This window comes from Pongo abelii, chromosome 1, assembly GCF_028885655.2.
Source record: "Pongo abelii isolate AG06213 chromosome 1, NHGRI_mPonAbe1-v2.0_pri, whole genome shotgun sequence".
In the NCBI taxonomy this organism is placed as follows: Eukaryota; Metazoa; Chordata; class Mammalia; order Primates; family Hominidae; genus Pongo; species Pongo abelii.
This window is the reverse complement of record NC_071985.2, coordinates 50,581,646-50,609,260: the sequence shown is the minus strand read 5'-3', so window position 1 is coordinate 50,609,260 and position 27,615 is coordinate 50,581,646. Positions and strand designations below refer to the sequence as shown.

Here is a 27,615-nt window from a genome sequence, read left to right as displayed (position 1 = left end):
AGGACTAAATTATAGAAACACCATAAGCATTTTAAATCAAAGATTAGCTGTTTTAGGAATTCATCGTAATATCAATCCTATCTTATGTATTAACATTAGCAATCTAAGGTTTTCTCTAGCATGGGGAAATAGAAAACAATCCACCAGTCAGAAAAAAAAATCTTATTCTAAGCTTAACATTTTTGTGATTAAAACATAAAATTATTGAGAGTGACATTTCTGTAATACTAATGGATGTGAGAATCATAAATTACAATAGAATGACTTTCTAAAAAACAATATTGAATACATTTTCTTCTTTTACTCTGATGTAACATCACATAGATCCTAACTCTGTATGTAGGTTTTATAGCTGTATTGGGCTGTTATAAGCCATGGCCCTTGAAAATCCTGATCTTTATTCTTTTTCTCTGAAAGATAAAGAATGAATTTTAGCACACAAGAGATCATCTGGAAATAAATAGAAGATTTTCATATTAACAATTTTCCTCTTTTCTGTTACATTCAGTATCTAATATAAGGTTTTCACTTTCTCTTTTGTCTGTAAAGAAACTAGATGATGTTTATCTGCTTGAAAACTATCATAACATAATGTACAGTATTATAATAATCTACTACTATAGTACCTTCTGTGTTTCTTTGATTTTATTTATATGTATTAACTTTCCCACAAGGATATATCATTAACTCTGCCCCAACATTTATTAGGAAAAATCATCTACGTTTTCTTGATCAGATTTAAAACTTCATCAATACTTCTACATGCTTTATGCTATTATATGCCAAAGCAGAATTACCAAACTACGAAGAATATATACTTATAAATTAACATTATATATAATTAACATTAATATAGAGATTAATGTTATAAACATTTCATATATATATATATATATCTTGTGAGAAAGCACTTACTTCCTCTCAAAATAACCCAGTTAATCTTTGAAACTCTTTTGATACGATGTGTTGTGTTATTATACACAGTATATGTAGGGATTAGGTTAAGAAAATAAATATACTAGAAAAACAAATTTAAGAATTGCTCCCTTCCAATTTTCCTTCCAGTTTAGCCATTACTGAGCCAAAGGTGAAAAGGCTGAAAAAATTAAACTGCCTTTCTCTAATTCTACATCCCACCCAACTAGTAGGAGATTTAATTTTTATATACTTGTAAAAATGTGATTCATGTATGAAAATCCAGATTGTCTATGCTTTTCTTTGTTTAGTTCTAAAGAATTTACATTGTGGCCTATTTATGAAGAGCTCTGAGGTGCCTCATGGTGAGTTCAAGTGCAAAAGAGGATCTCTATTTGCATTTGAATTACCGCCATCCTCAAATAACCAATCAAGTAATGTCTCATTTTGAAGGGCAAGTGGGTGGGAAGAAAGAGTAGTAAGTATAAAGTTTATATTTCACATGATGTGCCAGATCTTCCCCTACATATAATTTTTCAAACTGGGAAAGAATGGAGGAGTCGAGTGATTATTGTACTCCTGGCATTTGGATGAAGACAAGGACATAGCCATGCCGATCATCTTTCCTATTTCATTTCCTGAAAGCGAAAGATCAGTTAGTATGATTATCTTATTTGGTGTACAGTAATTTTACAGAAAGTATTGATTCTTTTCATTTATTTAAATGTGTGCCACATATTATCCCATAAGTTTCCACAGTACTATATCCCATAAAACTATATAATTTCTCATTTAATAAAAATAAACAATAAGAAAATAAGATACTATATTTTGTCATCTAATCCTTTAATATTTCAAATGTTAACATTAACACTGAATCATAATCAGTGTGCTAAAATTCAAGGCAAAAATAGGTATTTTTGTTTTGCTCTATGTCAGAATAATTGTTGAAATGTTAAGCCTTTTTAAATTTAATGATTGGAAGAAAAAAAATGAAGACCACACTTAATGGAAATCAAAAGAATTAGTAGAATTTGACAATTTTCATGATATAAATACTGCATACATTTTAGTGTGTATTAAAATTATATTAATATGCAATATATAGTCAACATGCAGTAAAAGGTTTCTACTGATACTAATAACCATATCAGCATTTAGTTAACAGAATAACTGTATTCATCTTAGTTATATTGAAAGTGATAATTAATTGAGTTCAATCACTGGCTTCTTAAAAAAAGATTATATAGGTAGGTGGTATAATTCAGAGGTAGATTTTCTGTAACTTAATTGATCCAAATATGGTTATATTTGCATTATTGTAATAGCTAATCAATGAGCAGTTAATAATTGCCATTTGGTCACCATATGGCCAAACTAATTTAGTTATTCCAAGTGACCAAAATAACATAAAGAGTTATTTGTTATTCTATTAAAACCTTAAGTACAAATTGGAGTAACCATGTAACCAATATTCAAACTTGCAATAAAATATATTTCTTATAAGAAAAATATTAAATCTAAATCATAGAAATGTTCTGCTCATATCACCTGAGAGCATAATATGGCTACATTCCATACTTGAGTGCCAAATTTGTTGTCTGGCTGCTCTGGGATTAAGGTACATCCAAATAAAAGCATATGCTTGAAATATACAGAAGCCTACAAATACTCAAAATGCACTTTTCTGTAGCTTTGAAAATGAACATGGACTATCTATCAAGAGAACTACAAGGCAGCAGAAGAACTTGAGCATCTATATCTAGCTACCAAATGAAGAGCTGATTGTGTGTGTGTGTGTGTGTGTGTGTGTGTGTGTTTTCCGTGCTCTTCTTTTTAATCATGGTCATGTAAATCAGCATTGAAAGCCATGTGGATGATTAAGCTGAGAATCACACCCAAAACTTTCACAATCAGTGCACATATATGATATTTTGGCTTCTTATATTTCTGACCATCTGTCAAAATGGCAAAGGCCCAATTCAAAGTTGCCAGATCCTAGCAAGTAGTTTTCAGATGGTTATGGGTTTCAAGGGATCTTCTAAATAATAAATAACACTTGTCATTTAAGGATTTCTGGCATTCTAATAAAAAAGAAATCGTATTATACTTCTTTTATGCCAAAGTAAATAGTATATAGATAAACATCATACTTCCTAGCAAGTGAAGTAAGTAAATGGGAACATCTTGAACCAACAACTAAAAATATTACTTCTAGGTTGTTTGAATCATTGTCTTCTTTAAATAGAGACTTGAGTTTAAGTGTTTTCCCATTCAGTAATGGATCTATATGAATTGGCCTGACTTGTACTTATATTAAGTACAAGTCAAGTACTTATATTAAGTACTTGTACTGGCCTCAACTGGACCTAGGGGTAGGATTTGTGAAGGCAGGGCCACTGAACAGGGATAGAGTCCCTGTGTGAAATAGAAAGTCCGGTGACCTGAAAACCAAGGAAATCTTTGTACTTTATTTCTCTTTGCCTTTTATTTTTGGTGCCCTTCAACACCTTACTTAACAGCTCCAACTCTCATTTTATTCATGTTTAAAATTAAGCAACTGAAATAAATAATTGCTCGTCTTTTTAATAGTATTTTTTAAATTCTAGAATGCATAAAATATTCTCTATTCCTCAACGCCCCAATCACAGATCTTCTCTGTGTATCTTTAAAAATGGGCCCCCCTCTTTCCCAATCAGAATTATTTCCCCATTTGTGTTCCCATAGTACTTTCTACACAAATCTATTAGAATACCTGGTACATGATAGTGTAAGTTTATGTATGTTTACGATGTCTCTGGTAAACATTTTGAGAGCTTCTCAAGAGCAGACACGTTTTAGCATTCCTAATATTTAACCCAGTGCCCAGCATACAGTATCTACTGAATAGTCATGTATTACAGTAAACAAAGACACAAGTATGTGCAACACTAAAACAATAGTAACTTTAGAAAAATAAAATAAAACCACATGCACACACATTATATATATTTGCAAATAAACATATATCTTACATATTATATATTACTTATATAATATGTATGTACATATATATGTATTACATATGTGTACGTACACATGTAATATATGTAATATATGTATATATTACATATGTGCACGTACACATATGTAATATATGTATATATTACATATGTGTACGTACACATGTAATATATGTATATATGTGTACATGCACATATGTAACATATATAATATATGTATATATTACACATGTGTATGTACACATATGAATATATGTACACATATGTAATATATGTATATATTATATATATATGTTTATTTGCAAATTTTGGCACTCTGAAGTGAGCATGACTTGCCCTAATGCACAGGAAAAAAATTTGTTCTATAATCCACTTTTAAATGTATGCATCAATGATAGCTTATAAGATTTATCCCTGCCAACATTTAATTTAATTAGGTGAGAATTCTTACATTATTTTAGAAACTAGAACTAATTATTGCTGTCTTTTAGATGCTTTCTTCGCAGAGACGTTTATATCCGTCTTCTTTGTAGACTTTGTCAAAACTTGATGGGTTTCTATTTCAAGACAAGCTTTCACTACATTCTCATTAGCTGCCATTTACCTCATTCTCTGGACTCTGTCATTTGGTTAGGATCAGTTCATTCACTTCTAATCTTCTGCATGGCATTCAGACCAGAGTGCTCCTAAGCCCTGTCGTCAGACCCAGGTGGCCTCACTTGGCCTTACCTTCTCACATGTAGACATTATAGATTGACTCTTTGTTCAGATTTTAAAAAAAGTTTCACTCTAGTACACAGACCTAAAATGACAATAATTCTTAATACTCTGTAACATGGGTAAGGGCAGTAAGTGGTAGGGCTGGAATTGGAACCTAGATCTTGCCTTTTTGACTTCACAGCCTTCCTTCTATTAGTTGTTTTTCCAACTGACCCATTTGATCGTTCTACGGTTTTCTGGAGTATTGACAAGCCTCTATGTGTGGTATTGCCTGAGCTTACTCATTTGATATCTGGCAACATTAGGTTCCAAAGTGAGAAACGGAAATCTGGTGTCTCTAAGATCCATGCAGAGCATACTTTGAGCATGAGCCTTGTGAGACTGTAGTATCCAAAGCATTCTGTATTTCATGTAGGCAGAGTTTAAGATGTGAGATCAAAGAACAACACTATTTGTTGGATAAAATAATAACATTTGGATGTTTCCAAATGATTTTCTTAAAAAATATAATTAATAAATGGAACTGGGCTTTCATTTCCTAAATAAATATTTCATAAAGTGATTGCACAAGACTTTCTTTGCATTTTGCACTACTGAAGGTTGGTCAAACATGTTGAATATGCAGCAGTAATGAGATCTGTCATCCAAAATGGTAATTTTGCTTGAAGTCATGTTTTCTTTAGAGTCCTTGTTATTTAAATAAATTCACTTATCCTCATGCTAGGCTTGATGCATTTTATTTTTACTTTACTTTTTAAAAATGGCAACAATTTAAAGAGAATTTTGTAGGGTAAATTACGAGGTTCTTATTGTACAGCACATCTTTTTAGTCGCACTAAATCTTTCTGAACATACATAATCCATATAGAAATTGCAGAATTTTTTTCAAAAAAGCACAGAAAACATGAATCTAATTTGAAGTTGGCTCAGTATCTGAAATAAAATATGAGAAAAACAAAAGTATGCAGTTAAAACTAGAACCTAAACTTTAGCTGAAAACTTTGGGGTTTTCTGAAAAGGAAATGTCAAAGTTGCAAGTAAGCAAAAAATTATTTAATTTACACAATGTCACTTTAAACAAATAGTTATTTAAAAAAATAAAGATGATGAAGAAGAAAACAAATTAAAAAAGACAATTGAGTATCTTTCCAGAGATTTTATTTATCCTAGAAGAGAGATGCCCCTTATCTTTATACCCATGAAGCTAACTTCATAACATTGCACAAAATTTTTTTAAGAAAAAAAATAAGCCTCATGGAGTGTGGTATATAATTTTCCAATGTGTTATTTCTCAAAATAGTAACATCTTAAAATCTACACAATAAACTTCAGATTATTTCTAAACAAGGCCCATGGTCAGAATAAGTTAGTAGAGAAACTTCTTTGATTCTTCTATAAGAAATTACGTTGGGAATATTAAATGCTTGGCATACAAATATTTAAAGTAGACAAATGCATATCTAAATTGACCTTTAAGTGGATATTAATATTTTTGTTATACAAATATAAAAAGAAACTCACCTAGGGTTTCTTCTTTTAATAAAATTACAGAAAAAGCAATTTATATATAAATGTATTTGAGTGTCTCTAAAGTGGAAAAGAATTGTGTAGCTCAACAGTGCATCCATTTTAAGCAAGTCCAAGACATTCCATGAGCTTGTGGAATGATATTTAGGATTTTGCTGAAATGGATTTCTACAAAGCCCTTGTTCACTTTTCCCTATGTGTGTGTGTGTGTGTGTGTGTGTGTGTGCGCGTGCGCGCGTGCGCGTAATTTTAAAGAGATTTAATCACAGTGAGTCTGATTAATTTACTTTTCTCTCATCAAAATGCTATTTAGCAAGAGTTGGATATTTGATAGCCAGTTATCTATGCTGGACCTTTTTCTTTGTATGGGGAAATGCGCATTTTGCCAAAATTAAATGGAAATCAAATATCAAGAATATGTCAGTAAGGTATGAGATTTAGTGAGTTCCAAAGCTATAAATAAATTACGGTTGTGGTCTGAAATTCATTCCTACTGCTTATTCTCTATACATTATGCCAGAAGTTTCACTCTAGATACTTATTGAGGGCAGGGCCGGATTAGACTCCAGAAAAATCAGGGACACCGGGTGGTCTGATTCAAATGAGCAGCTCCAGGTCATTTTTCATACATTAATTAAAAAATAATCAACTTAAAGGGACTTTGTCATGGCCTAGATATTGCTCTAAATACTTTACACATGTGAACTTGTTTAAGTTTCCTACCAAGTACATGACGAAGGTCACATTATATAACCCATTTTACAGAGGAGGAAGTGTTAAGAAACTTGCAGTGCACCAGCATGGCACATGTATACATATGTAACTTACCTGCACATTGCGCACATGTACCATAAAACCTAAAGTATAATAATAATAATAATAATAATAATAATAATAATAAAGAAACTTGCTCATGTCCATCTAGCTGTTAAGTGGCAGAGCTGAGTTTCAAACCCGGGCAGCGAGGTTTTCCCAAAAGAAGTGCTTGAGAAAACTATTAATATCCATTTAAAGGTCAATTTTAGATATGCATTTGTTTAGTTTAAATAATATTTGTATGCTAAGCATTTAATATTCCTAACATGATTTCTTATAGAAGAATCAAAGAAGTTTTTCTACTCAATTATTCTGACCATGGCCCTTGTTTGGAAATAATCTGAAGTTTATTGTAGAGATTTTAGGATGTTACTCTTTTGGGAAATAACACATTGAAAAATTATGTACGACACACAGTAAATTAGGCTTATGTCTTTTTTTCTTGACAAATTGTTGTGCAATGTCACGAAGTTAGCTGCATGGGCACTTCTTTTGGGAAAGCCCCACTACCTGGGTTTGAAACTCAGCTTTGCCACTTAACATCTATATGGCCATGAGCAAGTTACACTAATCTAATTCTTAGATTAGGTTAATGATGCCCAAATTTGCTTCTTTAGTGAAGGGATTACAATAGGAGCCTCAAAGATTCTACTCAGCAGCATGGAGGTGTTCATTTGACCTGAGGCATGCTGAAAAGTGGTTAGTAATTCCAAAGAAAACAAGTAGCAAGGATTTAATAAATTCAGGACTCACGAGCCTTTTCTGGAGCTGCCTTCTCCTTGCATCGACACCTTCTCATGTGGCTGCGTCTCATCAGCACAATCTTTTACATTACTTCCCACAATTTCAAATGTGTAGCAGACATTCCAATGTACCCCAAATTGTGCCCATCTTAGGAATCTAGACAATTCTAGGGCTAGAATATGGAATCTGCATGACTTGAGGCCATGCACAACTACTTACTACCTGGGGCTTTTGGCCAAGTCATTCAACTTTGATAAACTATAGTTTACCCTCTGCAAAATGGGGATAATGGGAGCAACTACACCATCACTTTTTTTGTGGATCAAAGGAGAGACCACAGGTAGAGAACCTCAAAATGATAAGCATGCAATACTATTCACATGAGGACATTCCCATGAAGTGAAAATGTTTGCATGGAGCCACCAGGCGAGAAAGAAACATGGAGAAAATAGCTTGTGGTCTATTCTCTGAGCTGCAGAACGAACTCATGTCTAGATCCTAAAGGAAAACACCAGTTCCAGGAGGCAGTCTGTGAAAACACAGCGCTCACTCAGTTTTATGTGGGGCAATATGTAGCATGACTTGGAGGACAGAAGAATTTCCTCATTGCTTTAAAACAGGGAGGGCAATAGGAAGCCCAGAAACTCTTAGGAATCTCAAGGCTGGGCAGAGGGTAATCATGCCGTTGGTGTGGACATTGGCTTTTCTTACTGAGACAGAGGCTGTTGATCATAGGAAGATTGCACCTTCCAAGGACTTTAAGTACCAAAAGGGAAATGTGGAGGAAGAAGGGAAGGAATGAAAATACATTAGTGTGAAGTACACAGAAGACTCTCCTCTGGCTTTTCTAGAAATATTAAGTTGAAACCTTGAGGGAAGCAAGCTGAAATCCTTTTTGTAAATGCACATACATGTGTACACATTCGATAGCGACCCTATTAATACCTACTTTCAGGCTTGTAAAGGAAACTTGGGTTATATTGGGTATTAATTTTGTCATTCTAACTACATTATAATGCCTTCAAATGGAAACCTATTTTATGAAAAGCCTCTAGTACATAGCCCAACATGTAGATAATTGATCATTATTTTCCCACTCTGTGCTTTGCATAATTAGTGATCCTAGAACCACCTCTGGACTTAGGTGAATCTCCCAGTGATATGTTATCATCTTTGGCTTTCTTAAGGTTGATTTTTTATTGTGTATTTTATACACCTCTGACCAATTGTTGAGGAATAAATGTTTCAGGTTCTTCCTCAACCTCTCACCCTCAGCTTTCTAACCTATTTTTTTTGTCATTTTGGTAGAGTTTCTTTTTGCTTTTATACAATCAAATAATTTTTTCTGTATTATATAATATGTGGTCTAACATAAATGTCTCTAATGTTGTATAAAAAAATTCTTGAACACAGAAATTTCCAAAACAAACAAATGAACGTGTAAGGTTTGTATGGATAAATTCTATTTTATTTTTAATAGGCTGAAATAATTAAAATAAAAATTTTGAACTGAATGTATATAAAAATGTTTACATAAGTAATGTTTCTGGGTTTTTTTCTATGTGAAAAATTATGATAGAACTTTTCAAATGCCTTGGCAAAATTCACTGGGGTGGAGGGGGAATATGACACAATTAGAAATAATTGTCTTCCAAGACTTTTTCTCTAAACACTGGGAAAAATTATAATATTATGAATTTTAAGTATAATGAAATCCATAAGAGTAAAATTTTAAAAGAGAAGGACAAAGAAAAAGAGGAGGAGGAAAAGGCAGAGAAGGAAGTAGAGGATTTCATATACAAAAGCTGTTTAAGATATATATATTACAAATTTCTGTAATGTTTTGACAATTGTTTTATAGGATCACATATTGTCAAGAGAATTCAAAACTTGCTTTTTCTTTGTTTGACTGTATATTTTAAAACTCAATATTTTTGCTGGGATTTTTCAGACCTTAAAAAAATGCAAAAACTCTTTGCCTACTAGAATGCCTCTGCTTAACCCATTTTTCTACATCCTTTCTTCTTGCATTTATAACCGGATCACACCAAACCAGAATATGCCCCACAATACATCCAAGAAATATAGTGATAACATAGGTTCACCCATATCTTTGTTACTTCGTTGGCCTTAGTTTTCGGTTGTGCCTGCTCCTCCTCCCCTTTGTTGGCAAATAGATCAATTTGAGGTGTCTGCTTTATTTCTCACAAGCATATGTAAGCATTTATTTATGGGTTTTCTCTTAATGCATTCCATATTAGAAAAGGCCAAGAGTACAACATTTCTTTAAAAATTCAAATTTCTTGAGAAACAAGGAGGAGGTGAGGGGGAGGGAGTGTTAACTTGGCAGACTGTGTTTAAAATATTTTGCAAGAGGAGCCCCCTGAGGAGCTGTCCATTAAACTCCCACCATTTTGCTGTGAGTAGTGAATGTTTTTCCTGGCTCTGAATTTATGTGATTCTTAAATGTTCTCACAGGTTGAAACAAAAAAGAAATAACTGAATGTATATTTGACTATTCATGACTAAATTATCTCTATTTATTACAAAGAGAATTTGTTTCTTGCTTGAACTTCATACTTCCTCTTATTTTTCTTAGAGAAAGCATAATATGTGGATAAGTTTTAACACTAGTCCTCTAAGAATATCAGAAGGAACATTACATTTATGCCATGATTTTTTTCTCTTGTCTGCATTTGCCTGATTTTGGAGTGCTATTCACAGTCGCAGGAAAGCAGTTACGTCTTTGAAAAGCACAAAATAAATTCTGTTCACTGAGTGGGTAATTGTTCAAGGTCATCCACTTATTGTCTTTGTCTTGATTGTTTGAATTAGTAGCTAATAATGGTGCTGAAATGTGAATGAATTATTAGCAATGGGGCATATTTTGGGGAGTGTCAGGAAATATTACAGGGCAATTAAGGTTATCCAATAGCAAAGCTGTGTTCCCAGCAGATGTCTTGTAATTACTGTGTTTAAGGAGTGTAAGGCTTAAACTAAGATTACAGCTTTTATATTGTCTGCCTTTAGAAGTCATATTTGGAATTTATTCAGTTTATTCTCCTGCCCTTTCCCTTTTGTTCTGATTCTGTCACTTACATTTTCATTTAAACATAGTCTTTTTATGAATTAAAATAAGCATCAGCAGATGGTATGCAGTATAGATGCTTATAAAATAGGAAAATGATTGCAGAGACATTTAAAATGACTATTGATAAATAATTTATATTGATATTATTTGTCACTCACTTTTTAATTTCTGGAATTCAAATATTTTTAAATCTCAAATAGTTTCACGACCTGGCGTTTATGAAAGTGTTGCCCCAATTTATTCATACTTACCAGGGTGGTAAAAATCATTCAAGAAATGTTGAGTTACACATAATCTGGAAGCTCTAAGTTTTAAGGGCAACACTCATGGCACACTTAATTTCTTCTTTCAACATTGACCTGTCACAATTGTTGCTGTTTCATTAAGTTTATAAAATATATTAAAATAAGTGGAGTAAAAATTGTTATGTCTCTAATAATAAGTATTTTCAATTTGCAGATACAGCTTTAGGAAACAGCACTGCATGCATTGTTCACATCTGCTGTGAGTATACTTGACACAGCTGCGGTGGAGAGATGCTTGAAAAACATACTGTAAAATACACTCGGTTTCCTCTTATTGACATATTTAGCAGAACAAGGCTAATTGGACTATTCCAAGAAAGTACTCACAATCAAATCTGAAAGTTGATGTATTTGACCAACTCATAAATTATTAGAGGACAAAGAGAATGGGTGGAAGGGGGGGGTACCTAGCAAAATATCCTTATTTGTAGATTGCTATCTCTCGTGAACTATATAGAAATTTTAAAAGAACTAAAAAGAAAATAAAGAATGAGCATTAAGGTAAAAAAAGTCAAGCATTAAAATCTATAGGTCTCTAGCTTACAATTATTAAGACTTTCTCAGTTTTGTATTCTCCATAGAATTGAATAGATTCTCTTGCTAATAAAAATGCCACTATTAATAACACCTACGAGACCTTGGATTTTCATATTGTATTTAATTTCAACATATTTGGGAAATACTAGTTAGGGCTTTGCTAAAAATTTTTGAATAAATAATTTCAAACATAAGTTTTCTAGAACTTTTGGAATAATTTTATGAGTCATTGGAAGCCTTAAAACAATTGGTTGCTGAGTCTTGAATTTCTCCTTATAAATGGCAAAGCATGAAAACATTTTATAGTTAGAACATTTTGGTCACTATCTTTGATAGACTCATTATGAATATTAACAGTAAATAGGCATACATATTTATGCAATTTTAAAATATTGTGTTTAAAATTCAACAAGCAATTCTTGCATACTTACTCTTTGTATGCATTGTGATAAACATTCACAGAAGTATGCCTCTGAGTAAGACACAGATTCTCCTCTCAAGGAAAAGGGGAATTTTGTTTTGTGGACCAGATAGGTGTAAGGTACATACCGTGACCCAAAACAAAATGTTGCTAGTGTTATAATAAAAACACAGTGCACAGTGGCAACACAGGAGGAAAAATGATATGTCAATGCAGGTGATTGGAGACGTTTTCCTGGGCCTTTAGTGTTTTGTGTATGAAAAAAATAGGAAATAAGTTAGGTCAAAGAGGGAAGAGCAAATGATAGGAACTCCGGGCTAAGAAATGGACTTTGGGGACTTGGGGGAAAGGGTGGGAGGGCGCTGAGGGATAAAAGACTACACATTGGAGGCTGGGTGGGGTGGCTCACGCCTGTAATCTTAGCACTTTGGGAGGCCGATGCAGGTGGATCATGAGGTCAGGGGTTCGAGACCAGCCTGGCCAAAATGGTGGAACCCTGTCTCTACTAAAAAATACAAAAATTAGCCGGGCGTGGTGGCGGGCACCTGTAATCCCAGCTACTCTACTCGGGAGGCTGAGGCAGGAGAATCGCTTGAACCCGGGAGGCAAAGGTTGCAGCGAGCCAAGATCACGCCACTGCACTCTAGGCTGGGCGACAGAGCAAGACTCCATCTCAAAAAGCAAACAAACGAACAAAAAAGACTACACATTGGGTAGAGTGTACCCTGCTTGGGTGACGGGTATTCCAAAGTCTCAGATATCACCACTAAATAACTTATCCATTTAACCACACACCACCTGTTCCCCAAAAACCTATTGAAATTAAAAAAAGAGAAATGGATGGAAGTGTAAAGGGATTGTCTTATTTAGAGATGAGAAAATAATCTTTAATTGCTAGGATGTAGATTTATAACATTGATTTATAATGAAATAAACTCTAGTTAGGTTGGAGTTAGACTAGATAGGGCCTTAAATGTCACACAGGGGAGTTTAACGTGATCAATCAGTAGTTGTTTTGGGCTTTTGAACAAGAAAGTGAATGACCACATCTGTTATTAGGAGATAATTTTGGAAGCTCTGTGAAAGATGGAATTAAAGGGAGAGATTGGTGATAGAAAAATCAGCAGGAACCTTATTGCAATAGCTCAGTTTAGTGACAAAAGAGTCCTAGAAACCAGTAATTGTGTACTTTACCATTTTTTTGTATTTGCTCATTTTATCTTCTCTCTCCTCCTCTACCCCATTGCTGTCAATAACCCAAGAACAACAAGAAAAAAATCGAAAAAAATCTCAAAAACTAATATGTGTTAGTTTTTAAAAATTCAATTAAATAACTCAAAATAATAATAAAAACTCTGGTCCCCAGGGACAAAAGAGGGAGAGGGGACACTGAAGTGTAATTTAAACACAAATTTTGATATAATTTTATTGAAAGGAGGGAGATAATAGAAATAAAAATTTTTACCAAAATAAAATAGAAAAAGATTCCTTTCTCTCTTCAGCCTTCATATTACGAAATAATACGTATCACTGATACCAATGACTCATTTTTATGCAACATTAAAATTAGCACTTTTTTACCATGATACCAAATTCTCTCCACTCCTCTCTCCCTCCTCTCAATAAAATTGTATCAGAATTTGTATTTAAATTACCACTTCAGTCTTCACCCTCAACTTTTTAAAAGTTGTGTTATATTGTTCACTTCTGAACCAAGTCATTTACTAAGATTTGCACCCTTACCCAAATAACTCTTTGTTTTTCCTGGAGTTAATACTCGTCTCTTCTTTTCCATAAATTGCTGCATTCCAAACAATAAAATACCTATGGAAATTGTTTTGTTTATGTTTGCTTATGGTCAGTCTCACCAGGTAACGTGTCATGAATTCATTGGTTCCTTTTTTGTTTCCTGGAGACATTCATTCCTTAGTCTTCATGCTCTCAATAGCCTTGGGGTTTCTAGACTTGAAGAATGGCTGATGTCTTAGGATTTCCCTTCAACATTATTCCAGGAATTCTTGTCAACCTCTCCTGTGTTGTAATCATTTTTCATTAATCCTATGTCTTGCTTATTTATTCCATTATTTTGGTGATGTATATCTTCCTACAGAAGGGTGTATCACAAATACATATTTTTAGATCTAACCTATCTGAAAGTTGCTTTACTTAATCTTTGTCTTCTGATTAATTTTTTAAATGGAGCGTAGAATTCTAGGTTGGAATTAATTTTCTTTCAGAAGTCTAAATGTTGTAACTCCCATATGTGATCTTCTTTATCTTTGTAGAAGTTTTTAGCATCAAATATTTATACGCATTGTACAATTTCAGAATGATACACTTTTGAATATGTTTTTATTCATTTATTATTTTGACTCTTCAGTGTGCATTTTTCTTTATTTATTTAGCAAATATTATTGGATATTGTCAATATGCTAGATACTGTTCTAGATATTAGGGAAAAAAAGCGATCTATATTCTTAAGTTCTTGGAAATTTCATTCAATTATTTCTTGTATTTTTTTAAGATTCAATGGCTGTGGGATGTAAAGAGATCCCCAGAGAGAGTATAGAGTGGGAAGAAGACCTTGAAGACAACAATAAGAGGAAAGGAAAATCATCAATTAGAGGTTGATAGAAAATATCAGGTAAGTAAAATGAGACTCATTCATTTACTCAGACACTCATCCAACCTCACTCTTGGGAGCCTGTGGTTTCTGTTGCACATGGCTCCTGCAGTTCATGGAAGCGAGCCGCTTCCCTGTTGCTCTCTCCCTTGGGCAATAGCAGAGTGCCTGTGGTCATGGCATGCTCACTTGGCCCCTTGGCCCATCTCTAGCTCAACCCTAGGGATAGTGGCTAGTCCATATATCCGTATTCCCACATTTCTTAACATTATTTTACTGCTGCTTGCAAATCCCTCATTACTTCAAACCTCTGTTACAGTTAAAAAAATTCTCATAAACTTCTTTGTTCAAATTACCACGTGTTTTTCCTCTCTTGATTGGATCCTAACTGATTCACTGGATAAATATAAATCAAATTATAAACATGTATAAAATTATTATACTCCCCAGATTATATTAATGTTAGTTATCTTTGGATACATTGTCATTATATTGCTTATCTGCATATTCTAAGTCCTTACAATAAAAATATATTTTGTGATAAGAAAACTATCAACATACTTTTCTTAATCCCCAAATAAATTGTTTTTTATCCACCTGTAGACAGTAAAGAATGACCTGCAATTACCTGCAATTACTCAGTGTGATTTAATTTGGCTCTTTGTGCTTTGTTCAAACACTGTGTAATGAACTTACAGATAAATAACCAACAGAAAACCCAGAGTTTTGGTACCATTTCCAGTACAAATTCATGATCCAAAGTAATTTACTGATGCATTAATGTTCACGGAACATTGCAAGAAATTATTTTCAGAAGTAAGGCAGGTACACAATAGAAGTGTTAGGGTTTCAGCTTTCCTGTTACATGGAATAATCTTCCTTGTCTAAAACTTTATTTGTTCCCACATCTAATGTATACTTACAGAGATCGGAGGGAGGGTTATTTAAACCTTTTTGACATCCGAATTTGAATTTTAGTTGACATCTTATAAAAATCAGACGTTGTATTGATCAGAAGTAATCTAATTGGAAAAGGTCCATTATTTTAAAATTTAACTTCTCTTGATATTTTTCTATGTGTACCAGATCACAGGAATTCTCAAATGAAAATGCTCTTACTTCAATAGAGAACCTTAAGTAAGCTAGGTAGTTACACCAAAGGCCAGTAGAAGGGCTAGGGAACACACAGTGAAACTGGAGTAGTTCTCTTAAAGTTTGATTTAAACTATAAAGTGGTTTCTAAAAATTGCAATTTTCTTTTTCTCAGAAAATACATAATTTTCACCTTTAACTTGACTCAAAGTTAACTTGCAGTTATAGCTTTGACATTAGTAAAATCCTGCACTACTATTATTTTTAAAGCACTATTGCAAAAACTTAATAAATACCATATTCTATATTTTATTTTGCAATAAAATGGAAAATTTCATCCTATGCATTTAATTATTTCACTATTTCTTAAAATAATAGTTTCACATAGTGTTAAAGTATAACTGTAGTATGTTAGCAGTTAATCTTGCCTTTCCTGGTTCAACCTAAAATTTCTGCCCTGGAAAAACAATTTAGCAGGTTTTTATCAGCGTACTAGACGGTAGGCTCAGAATGAAGCAAATGTGTGTACTAGGAATAAAACACAATACTTTAAGAATTAGAAATGTTACACACAATTAAAATTATAAGACACAGAAAAAGGACTAAATCAACTTTGTTTAACATATCTTTGTGTAATATTATGTATGAAATATATAGGCTTGGTATGGAAAACCAGGTAGACAACTCAAGTGTATTTTATGAAGTATTGTCAAATATGAGCTGTTCTTGAGAATATTGAAACTCAGATTGGAAGCATTGCCATAGAGACTACATACTTGATAGGAACAGTTTTCTTTTCTTCTTTTAAATTTGATTAGTAATTTTGGTATTTTCAAATTCATAACATCAGAAACGTCATTCAAAATATTCATGAAGATATTAGAATTCCTTCTTCTGGAATAGGAATACATTTGTTTTATTTTCAGCCTTAAGTAGCTCATTTTTATTTATTGGTCTGATTTTCCTAAATTTAGGATAATAATATCTTGTCCAATCCATTGTCATAATAGAAAAGATCATTTTATGTACGATTTTGGTTAGCTTCTGGTTTGCTTTGTCAAATTTAGAACCACTTGAACATCGTGGTTTCTAAATTTAGTCAAACCCTTTGAGCTTTAAGTTCCGTTTGGCGCTGGCTGAACATGAACTGCTGCTTTGAAAAAAAAATTCTCTTGGCACTATCAGAATCTAGATGTGTGCACTGCACAGACCTCCTCTTATTTAAAAGAAATACATTCACTTTTATTTGAAAGTTGGGAGCTCCAAGAGGATACATAATAAAATGAGAAACTTGAAAGAAATAGGTCATATTTTAAAACAGCTCTCAAGCAAAATTAGGCCTTTGGGTTTAGGGCATGATATTATTTAAAAGAGAGAGAGAGAGATCCACTTTAGTTATTTTAAAATGTAGTGATTTAATTTATCTCAGGAAGTTAAAGCAAACTCTGTCCATTATGTTGCCATTAGTTTGGTGTTAACTAAGGAGGATCTTGTTGAAGTATTTTATTTTTCATTAAAGACAACTTATTTTCCACACTGTAAGGGATAATCAGAATATACATCCCTCAAAGTTAGTGGGTTAATTTTTCACACTTGTACAACAAATTTAATATAGAATGATAATTAAAATTAACATTTATGGCTGGGCGCGGTGGCTCACGCCTGTAATCCCAGCAGTTTGGGAGGCCAAGGTGGCTGGATCACCTGAGGTCAGGAGTCTAAGACCAGCCTGGCCAACATGGTAAAACCCCATCTCTACTAAAAATACAAAAATTAGCTGGGTATGATGGCACCCCCCTGTAGTCCCAGCTACTCAAGAGGGTGAGACAGGAGAATCGCTTGAACCCGGGAGGCAGACGTTGCAGTGAGCCAGGATTGCCTCATTGCACTCCAGCCTGGGCGACAGAGTGAGAAAAAAAAAAAAGAAAGAAAAGATAAAGAAAGAAAAAGAACATTTACAAGGAGACACGTCAGGCAATGTCCTAAGCTTTTTACATGTATTAATTCATTGACTACAACCACCCTTTAAGATAGGTACTACTATTATTCCCAATTTACAGATGATGAGGCTGAGGCTCCATTGGTGAACTAACTTTCTAAGTGTCACACAGATAGTAACACAGGAAGTTGCACAGGAAAAGCCAGGGTCAGAACCAGAGCCATCTCTTAACTCCTACTATGCAGTATCTCAGTAGGCTGGATGAAATCTAAAGGCAACGATGTTCAGGGATCCAAGTTTCCCCTCATTCTGTCCACATCAAGCAAGTTAGCCTGTGTTTATGTAGCAAAGTTTTTTTTCTCAACTTGTGCACTCACTCTTTAGACACATGTACAGAAAGCTTATGTAAAACCTGCCACACATAATGTTCAAATTGTGACATAACACAAGGTTGTAAGCTCCTAGACGTTTTCTAAAGGAATCTCGCTTGTCTCTTAAAATGAACATTCTGTCAACTTGCTTGAAACTTTCTGGGAAAACACACACACACACACACAAACACACACACACACACACACACTTCACATGATTCTTTGTATTTCGAGTCTCAGCATGCTTTTCCTTCTTTGGTGGCTGAAGTCTAGGCTGAGCATTCCCAGTTTTTGTGTTCATCCTCCTAATATTCTCTATACTATTTCCCTGTATACTTTGATGGCTTCTCCTGCAGGCCTCATGCACAGTTAGTAAGCGCTGGTTGTAACTAAATGAATAAATAAAGGAATTGCTGTAACATAGAGAGCTGCTGTTCCTGAGAGATGACTCTTTAAACACAAACAGGAGAGAATATTTTGTAGACAGACTTCTGAAGGCAGATACATTTTTCCTTTTTTCTGAGAATAACCGAAAATCTGGTTAGAGAAAGGCCCAGAGAAGTAACCTTTTCTCTATGCTTACTGCCCCCTTGTAAGATAAATTCAGAGTGGTCCCCTAAAGAATTGGGAAGATTAAACTGAAATGCCACCGAGATCCTCTCTGAAAACACTTTGGGATAACATCTCCAACTCTAATGAGCCTCTTTACTGGCAGCAAACAAAACAAAACATTTAGATATATTTACTGTCTTACAGCAGGTCGGACCTTATGGGTAAAATTTCCTAAATCATACTTTCCTTTGTTATTTTAGTTTTAGTTTATTACTCTTAGGTTTCCTTCCTAAGGATGCTAGAGAGCCAAGACACTTGTGAGCCCTATGGAAAGAAATTGTTCAATACCAACCAGCTCTTCCCCATAAAGAGGTAGTCATTTTCCTTTTTTTTTTTTTTTTTTTTGTATTTAAGACCTCGCTTATAGCATTTACTGTACCTTCTTGTAGTGCAGCCATAATATTGGGTATTCAATAAACGTTGTATTGAATTGGATTGAATATTTTAGCTCTTACCTTAAAACATCTTTCTTACAGTAACAAACTGAGTGAAAAGGGCACAAATGGTCTCCATTTTACGTTGGATTATACATGACATTTCTAGGAAGTGAAAAATGTAGGGAATTGCAGGGGCAATAATTTGTTGAGTGTTGGAGATAGAAATATCAACAAAATGATATACTCCAAGCTCATCCACTATTTAATGGTGGGTAGTTGGGTTCTATTCTGTGTCTTCAAGTTATTGTCACTGCCCTGTCGTAAATTATAGTGACATACACTGTAGCTATTTCTTACATTCTTCTGTAGCAGAGTAAGCAGAATTACCAATTTCACATTTTCTGTGCAGTTCCCTGTAGATGGGATGTTTTTCAAAAAATGGGAGTTTGAATGAGAATAAAGGATAGAAGGGCCATAACAACCCAAAATAAATAAATTTGTAAAACTCTATCATCATGCATGCATTTTCCCATGTGCTCTGGTGTGTAAATTCTTTTTTCCCTACATAGATAGCTGACAGAGAGTATAAATGCTCATGTATCTTTAAAACAGCCACTATTCCAATACAAGAGAAGAATAAAACTAAAATGTTGGTATATGACTGCAGCCAGAAAAATCAAGAAATCTGCCTCTCCATACTCCAGATTAGCTTGAAATTTTCTGTCTTCCTTTTCCCTTTTTGAATTCTAATTTTCTTTTTTTAAACTGGAGCATACGAATTTTGCAAAACTACTTATTATTAGCTCTTCTCCACAGGTTTTGTTTGTTTCCGAAAAATTAGGTTTTCTTGGAAATTTGCTTTAGTGAGTAAACCATATTTAGAATATTATCTTGCTCAAAGTAGACACTCAAAATGTATTAAATAAATTAATTAATGTGTTTTACTTCATGTAAATGCACCTACTTGATTATACAGCTTCGAATAAGACGATTTCAAAGAGAGGTTGTAAAGAGAGGGATCACGTTTGAAATCCCTTTCAGCTCTAAGCTCCTTCTTTGCCATCCTTTTTGGGTCATCTTGTCTAAAACTTCAAAATTAGTATCTGAATGTAGCATGAAGCTACCCTAATCTCTACACAGCAAAAAGGAAAATAACTCATAGAATGTGATGAAAACTATTTGAAGTATATTAAATATAAAAAATATGTGGCAGAATATACACAAAACCAAATAGTGTTTACCTGGAGAGGGTGTGATGGGAGAGTCTGGGCAGAATTTAGTTTCTTCCACTAGGTTATAAGTTTTATACAGCAATGTCATGTCAGTTTTGTTTTCTATTGCGTGTCTAACTGCTAATATGAGGTTCAACCCATGGTACATGTTAAAGAAATACTGATTAAATGATATTCTATTCATTTTTCTTCTGCATAGGTTTTTACAAAGAAAAAATATTCCTTTTCTAATCAGAAAAATAAACAATAAAGTTTTTTAAACAACTTTGCAGTATAGCATATTATTGAACCTCTGTAAACATTTGTTGAGTGACTGAACCCAAGCAAAGAGCGTGAAGTTAGTTGGGCAGACTGTGAAACATGAGCCACTGTTCTTTAGCAGCATGAAGACCACACCTTTTTCATCAGGATAAAACTGAACACCTAACACAGGCATGCCCAGATCACCTGTGTCATGGCTCTTCCCAGTGTTTCCCGTCATTAGGCTGATGCTAAAGAGGCCAGAACTTTCCAGTGGGAGCTTATTTGATATATCTCTACTCCACTTCAAATGTATCTCTAACTCCAGGTATTCACTTTCCTTCTTCTACAGACTTAGAGAAAGAAGTGTCATTTTCTATCTCAAAAGCCCACAACTCCACCTGTGCCTGGGACCCAGTCCCCATGGTCCTGCTCCAGGGCCTGATTCCACCAAGCTGCCCTCTTGTTTCTGGAATACAACTCCTTACCATGGCTGTCTCCATCCATTCCACAACTGTGCAGGACTCATGTCTTCTAAGAATAAAAAATCAAACCTCCAGCACCCAAGGAGCTGATCAAGCCACTGCCCCTTTAATAACTTCCCATCACCTTCCCAAGGTAAATTATTCACTGAAAATCTGGGTGGCATTTGAAATCTGTGGGGAAGCTGCTGAGGTGGAATGGATAGCGATTTTGAAGTAGCCTACACACCAGCAAGATACCATCCAATAGGTTTGGCTGGACTTCTGCTCCTTGGCTACTGCTGCTGATTCCCACTCCCAGCTCTGACTGTTGCATTCGCCTCATGAAGCTCTTTGTTGTCTCCAGTGGGGACACAGTATTTGGCCTCGTCATTCCCCTGTTGTCTGTGACCAGCCATAACCTTCTCATGGCTGTTTTCACGACTACATGACAGAGTTTTTTCAAGTTTTATATTACTATAAAATCAGACAAGGTTTTTGTTTCCTGATCACCCACTTTCTCCTTAAATCTTACGCTTCAGTTTCTGCTTCCACCATTTAATAAAACACCTCTCACGAAGAGATGATTAAGAAACTCTTACTTGTGAAACAATGGTTTTCTTCAGTTTCATTCTACTTCTCTTCTCTGGATTATACAATACTATAGACTAGAGATCACAAACTGGCACCCTGTGGACCAAATCAAGATAGCAATGTATTTTCTATAAGGATATTGTTTTTAAAAAATGTCTTTCTTTTGAAGTCAGTTACTTTATGTGAGTCACATGCATTTCACTTTGCCTTTGTCCCGTGCCTTCTTATTACTTTAGATTTGGCTTGCTGCAATATTTGCTTGACCACTCAAAAGATTCAACTTTGCATCTCTTAGTTAGATGATTCTCTCCTTTGAGCTACTACTCTACTCTCTTTGTTGTTTTTAACTACCTTTAGGATCACTCTTTGTTTTTATTCTCTCTCAAGTTCTTCCAATTCTGCTTCCTCATCCCATCTTTGAGATATAGATCCTTTATAAAGATTTGCTCATAGTCTTTGTTTTTTCTCTAACCACACTCACTTCCTTGGTAATTTTGCTCAATCTTATACTCTCAATTGTCACCTTTACCTAGTGGCTTCCAAGAATCCACCTGTCTCCTCCTGACTGCCTGTGGGTTCTAGTGTGCATTGTACATCTTCAGCAACAGTTCTGAAAACCATTTAAATTTAGTATATATAAGCCAATATTTTTCTTGTGGTCCTAAAACCTACTCTTTTTCCAACATATCCTTCTGCTTATTACTAACCTCCTAACTGCCTAGATTAAAAGTGTCAGTTATTACTATTATCTCTCTCTGATGTTTCTTTATTGTCAAGTTCTATTTATTTCCATCTATCCTATTTCTTTTTCCTGATTTCCACTTCCCTTATATGATGCTCATGAAAAATCAGCTTTTCTTTAATTTGATGGTGCTTCCAATAGAGTGAAATTTTTTTAATTACACAAAATAATGCACATCCAATATCCAGTATTTTCCTAGATTTACTACTGTTACTCTTTTTAAATATATGGTCTTTTAAAGATGGCATCTTATGTTTACAAGGTTCACCTTTCTTCCCCTTGATGAGTATCACGAAGTCTCATTTTCCACACCTGGGTGTCTCACAGACGCACCTCTCCTTCTTATAGAGACATTCCCAAAGAACATTTTACATTACATGCATGTATAAAGGGAAGCCTGTAATTTTGACCTGGTAAGGAACGGGTGAGTTGCTGATCACCCTTCCTTTTTGTAAATCAGTTTAAGAAACAAGCTTCATTTTAAATTCCAATTCTATAGTCATATTTTCTACAGTATTCATTATTTCATTCTTTCAACAAGTTAATATATTAACTTTTATTCCTAAACCAATTATTTTTTCCTTATTCATTTTATAACTCATTTCAAGATTAAACTTTCTGAAGCCTAGTTCCATTAAGTTTCTCCTACTATTCAAAAATGTAACAATGGTTTCCTCTTGTATATAAAATATAATGTTCAACTCCAGTGTAGGGCATTCAATTCTTTCCACAACCTGAACCCAAACTTCTTTTCCAACCTGACTGTCCCATGTACATGTGTCACACACTTCAGCTAAACCAAAACTTTCACCTTCCACCCTGTGGTGGATAGGCTCTGTGGTGGCCCTCCATCATCCCCATCTCCTGACATTTATGGCCTTGAATAGTACTTTCCCCGAGTATGACCATGACCTGTGACTTGCTTCTAACCAATAGGATACAGCAAACAAGACAGGGGGAATGTGATTACATATTTATGATTATCACGTAGGGAAGATGGTGTGATCATCTTGTTAAAGTTTATTTTTTCCTGGCTGGATTTAAAGAACTATACTGCCATGTTGTAGGCTGTATGTTGGGTGACCATTGTGACAAGGAACTTAGGGTGGCCTCTAGGAGCTGAGGATGGTCTCCAGTTGAACATCAACAAGACACTGAAATTCTCTGTCCTTTAATTGCAAGGAACTAAATTTTGCCAACAAAAATGAATCTTTCTCCAGTTGAGTTTCAGATGAGACTGCACTTCCAGGCAAATCCTTTTTGTAATCTTGTTCACCCTAAACAGAGGACTCAGCTAAGCCCTTCCCAGATTCCAGATCCACAGAAATTTTAAGGTAATAAATGTGTGTTATATTAAACTGCAAATTAGTGATAATTTCTTATTCTGCAATAGAAAACTACTACTCACCTTTTGCTTTTGCATTATGTCTGAAAAGTCTTTCTCTATATGATCATATATTTTAACTCTACCATATATTATAACTCAATGCCAATTACTCCAAGAAGTATCCTCATGTCTTGGGAAGCAATCTATCCCATCTCTCAACTCCAACATCACCTTACGGGATCTGCTTCTAAGAACATACTTCTTTTACATTTTTATTATGGGTGCTTATCTTCTCTTTTAGACCATAACCTTCTAAAATGTGGAATTTTATTTGATTCATCTTTAAAAACAAGGGATCCAACACGTTGCTTTGAATATGTTAATAGCTCAATAAATACTTTAACTAAATAAAATTTTACAAAATATTTGAGCCTAAATATTTCGGTGCTGGGAAGATTAAAATATATGCTAACTTTCTGCTTTATACAATGACAAGCTTAGTGGGCAATTGATCACACTAGTAAATACTGCAGATAAATAGACTCATACTTCTAATTATTTATTTTTTCAAAACCTGCTCAAACTCCTTCGTATTGTGAAATATAAGAAGTTTTTCTAAAGGAATGATATAAATACATAGTATTAGAAAAAATTAGAAATTAATTTTTATGTAAAAAATAATAGTTTTCTAAAGGTTTTACAAGGGCCTTGCTATTAAAATAAAAGGAAAGCAGTTTAACTTTATTTCTCCATGGTCTACAGTATTTGTCTTCTATTGATAATGAACATTCTATCTGCTACACTCATAACTGTTGTCTGCATTGGGAGAATGACTTTGATTAACATACATAAGGGCATAAAATAAAAATTTAACCTTTTTTAGTTCTTCAAAAAAGTCTATAAAAATAGTAAGTGAAATGAAAGCAATCTTCTATTAACAGGAAGATAGTCTAGGGCTGAGTTTATGCTTTGTGGAGCATCCATGTTGTATGTGAAAGGTAGCTGTACTTTCATAAGAATTGCTGAATAGTAAAGAGAATTGGAATAATGTTTAATATTACATATGGTAATACCATTAAAATATAAGCAGATTTATACATGTTTTCTTCTAGGAATGTGTCTTCATGTACTAGTTTTCTGTCTTTATTGAGAAGTCATGATTATTATATCCTTATTCTATACTATTTAGCTCATTTCCTAGTAGCAGTAAATGCCAGTGTATCAAAGATATAAGATTGTTGTGAAAACTGCTTAGATGTAATGGAGACTCAGGACACTTTTCTAAATTTTCATTTATTCAAATATTATTTATTTATAGAACTATGGTTTTTAAAAATAACATTTTTAGATCTGTACTATATAACCCTGGTAGAACCAGTATCACACCAAATGTGTTTGATAAACACCTCTAAATTGCTAAGAGTAAGATTAAAATGATCTTTTGTGATAAGACATTTAAAAATGGTAGTCTATTTCAAAAATATCAAAAATAAAAGAAGGAATAAAATCTTCACAACAAATTAATGCTTTACTCTTTAATATGCTTCCTTTAAGTATAAAACATTCCATTTAGCATTCAGAAACTGCTATTGAATCAGTCTACATCAAAAACATATTCACTCACTACAATTTGTGTTGTCATTTTGGAATATTACTTTAAAGCATGAGTCATAAAGCATGTGAAGTGCTATTGTCAAAAAAGTCATAACATACGTTATTTAAAGGAACACATTAAATTCTGCATTATTGTAAATATACTTTTCATAATGCTGTTTGCTAAAATACTTTAAAAAATCTACAAATTTACTTTCAATAGCTTTTCATTGAATGGGAGATTTTTAAAGCATATACTCTGATTTTGTGCTTCTCTGCAAGGTGATAATTTCAAGATTATCATTATAATGAGTACATTCTTGAAAATTTAAATGTCTTAAATTCAATATGCCTATAATTTTCTGTGAATCTGCACATATAAGTATCCACATGTAATTCTTATGAATATAGATTTCATCTCCTTTCCCCACCTATATCCACTTTCCTGCAGAACAGCTAGAGTAGTCCATTTAAAATGAAACCCAGATTATGCCATTCTGCTACTTAAAACACTCCAATATCTCTCCATAACACTTAGGATAAATCAAATTACTTGGCTGTTCAACACCCTACTTGATTGGTCCCTGCCTCAGCCTCTCTAATGTCAATGCCTATCATTCTTCCTTAGCTCAGGGTGTGATAGCTATACTGGTAACATTCTGGCCCTTGAATGTCCTTGAATATCTGAAGATTTACCTCTGCATTATGGTCACAGCTGCTCCCCCTTTATCTTCCTATGCTTATTTCCTTCTTGACACGCAAATCTTAGCTTAAATGTCACCATCTCAGAGAAGTCTTTGTAGGTCACCAACCCAAAAGTAGCTGCCATCTTCCAAGCATTGCCCATAATGTCACTCCTGCTTAATTTTCATCTGAGCTGTCATCCTTTGTGTATGTAGGTGTATATATATTTATTTTGGTTTGATGTCAGCCACACCCAACCAAAAGTAAGTGGCATAAACCTAGTGCCTGGCCTTTAGTAGATGTTTTGAAGGGATGAGTGGAACAGTAAGATACAGAGGGCTCGCTGTAGCTTACCTGCTAACTCTTAAATTTTGGCTTTTTCTCTCATTTGCTATGTGACCTTAGGCAATTACTCAAACTCTCTAAGCCTATTTCCTTATCGGTAGAAATAAAATTGTCATACCTATTTCATGAGGATTTTTGAATAATAATGAGATACTATGTATTCAATATTTAACTTGTTGATTGATACACAGAAGTCAAAAATTGTTAGCTATTTAAATGTTGTATATATGTGTGTGTATACATATGTACACATATATGTATATATATATATGGAGAGAAAGAGAAAGAGTCTCATCTTCAATACAATACATTATATTTCTGAGGCTAATGTTTTATGTTATTTATGAATAATTTAAAACATAAAATAACACTTATGAGAAAAAATAGTTTTGAATGATAAAAGAAACATTAAGGGTTATATTTGAATTTAAATGTAATTTTCTCAACATAATTGTTAGTAATTTTTCTCCATAAAATGTGTCCGTATTTTATTGCAAATGTAAAACAATCAATACATAACAGTATAAAGTTTCAAAAGTACTTACTTCATAATCACCTTAATTTTACTATTATAGATTTCATCTTACATTGTCTGTTTTTATGAAAGCATGTGATTCAAATGCTCTGTTACTTCTATTACTCTATAGAGTATTGAAAATCAACGTATTTTTAAAAACTAAATGACTAGTGGGCTGATGATAAATGTTATTTAATGAAAGACAAATATTACTTTTTAAATGTTTTAAAATATAACTAATATGTGAGAATTGATATTTTTATAAATATGGAGTTTTTATCCTCCAGAAAATTTAATTATCTCACCTTTTAAAATTTATGCTGCTATAAGGGCCTTCTGTTTTGCAACATTATTGGAAATACAGTCTCTAAATCTTCATTTTAAAACTTGGCTTTTAAATTGAAAAATCTAAAAATATGGGCTTTTAGAAAAACTTCTGGAGTTAAGGGAAGAAAATTTGTAAGAATGAATGAAGTTACAATATTCTAAGACAGAAAATGACAGGTTGCTGTCACTGATGTACAAGCTAGACCAATCTGTTTGGGTCAATGTGCGAATGTTGACTTAGAAAAGAGATATAGCAGGAAAGCAAAAGTTTTGTACACTAGAAAGCCACTTGGCAGTCTGAACTTTTCAGAGGAGATGGGTGGGGCTTATGGATTCTTTAAAAAAGCAAAGTCATCACACTTTTAATATAGCATATAGGGCTTTCTTTAGTAAAAACGTATCTTTCTCCTAAATCAACATTTAGACTTATAGTCAACTATAAAAAGAAAGGCTGACTACCA

At 33.7% G+C, this 27,615-nt stretch overlaps 2 long non-coding RNA genes across 2 annotated transcripts in view; one reads left to right on the top strand and one right to left on the bottom strand.

Annotated features, from left to right (window-relative positions):
- On the bottom strand, window positions 1-26,160 carry LOC103890320 (uncharacterized). Its single transcript, XR_654656.3, has 3 exons — window positions 25,978-26,160; window positions 15,625-15,799; window positions 1-410 (listed from the first exon to the last, which is right to left on the bottom strand). It is a non-coding gene; the product is annotated as an uncharacterized LOC103890320 (long non-coding RNA).
- LOC112130497 (uncharacterized) overlaps window positions 23,363-27,615 on the top strand; it is a 57,908-nt gene continuing 53,655 nt past the window's right edge. Inside the window, exon 1 of the long non-coding RNA XR_002912749.1 lies at window positions 23,363-23,695. This is a non-coding gene — a long non-coding RNA (uncharacterized LOC112130497). The remainder of the gene's footprint in view (window positions 23,696-27,615) is intronic.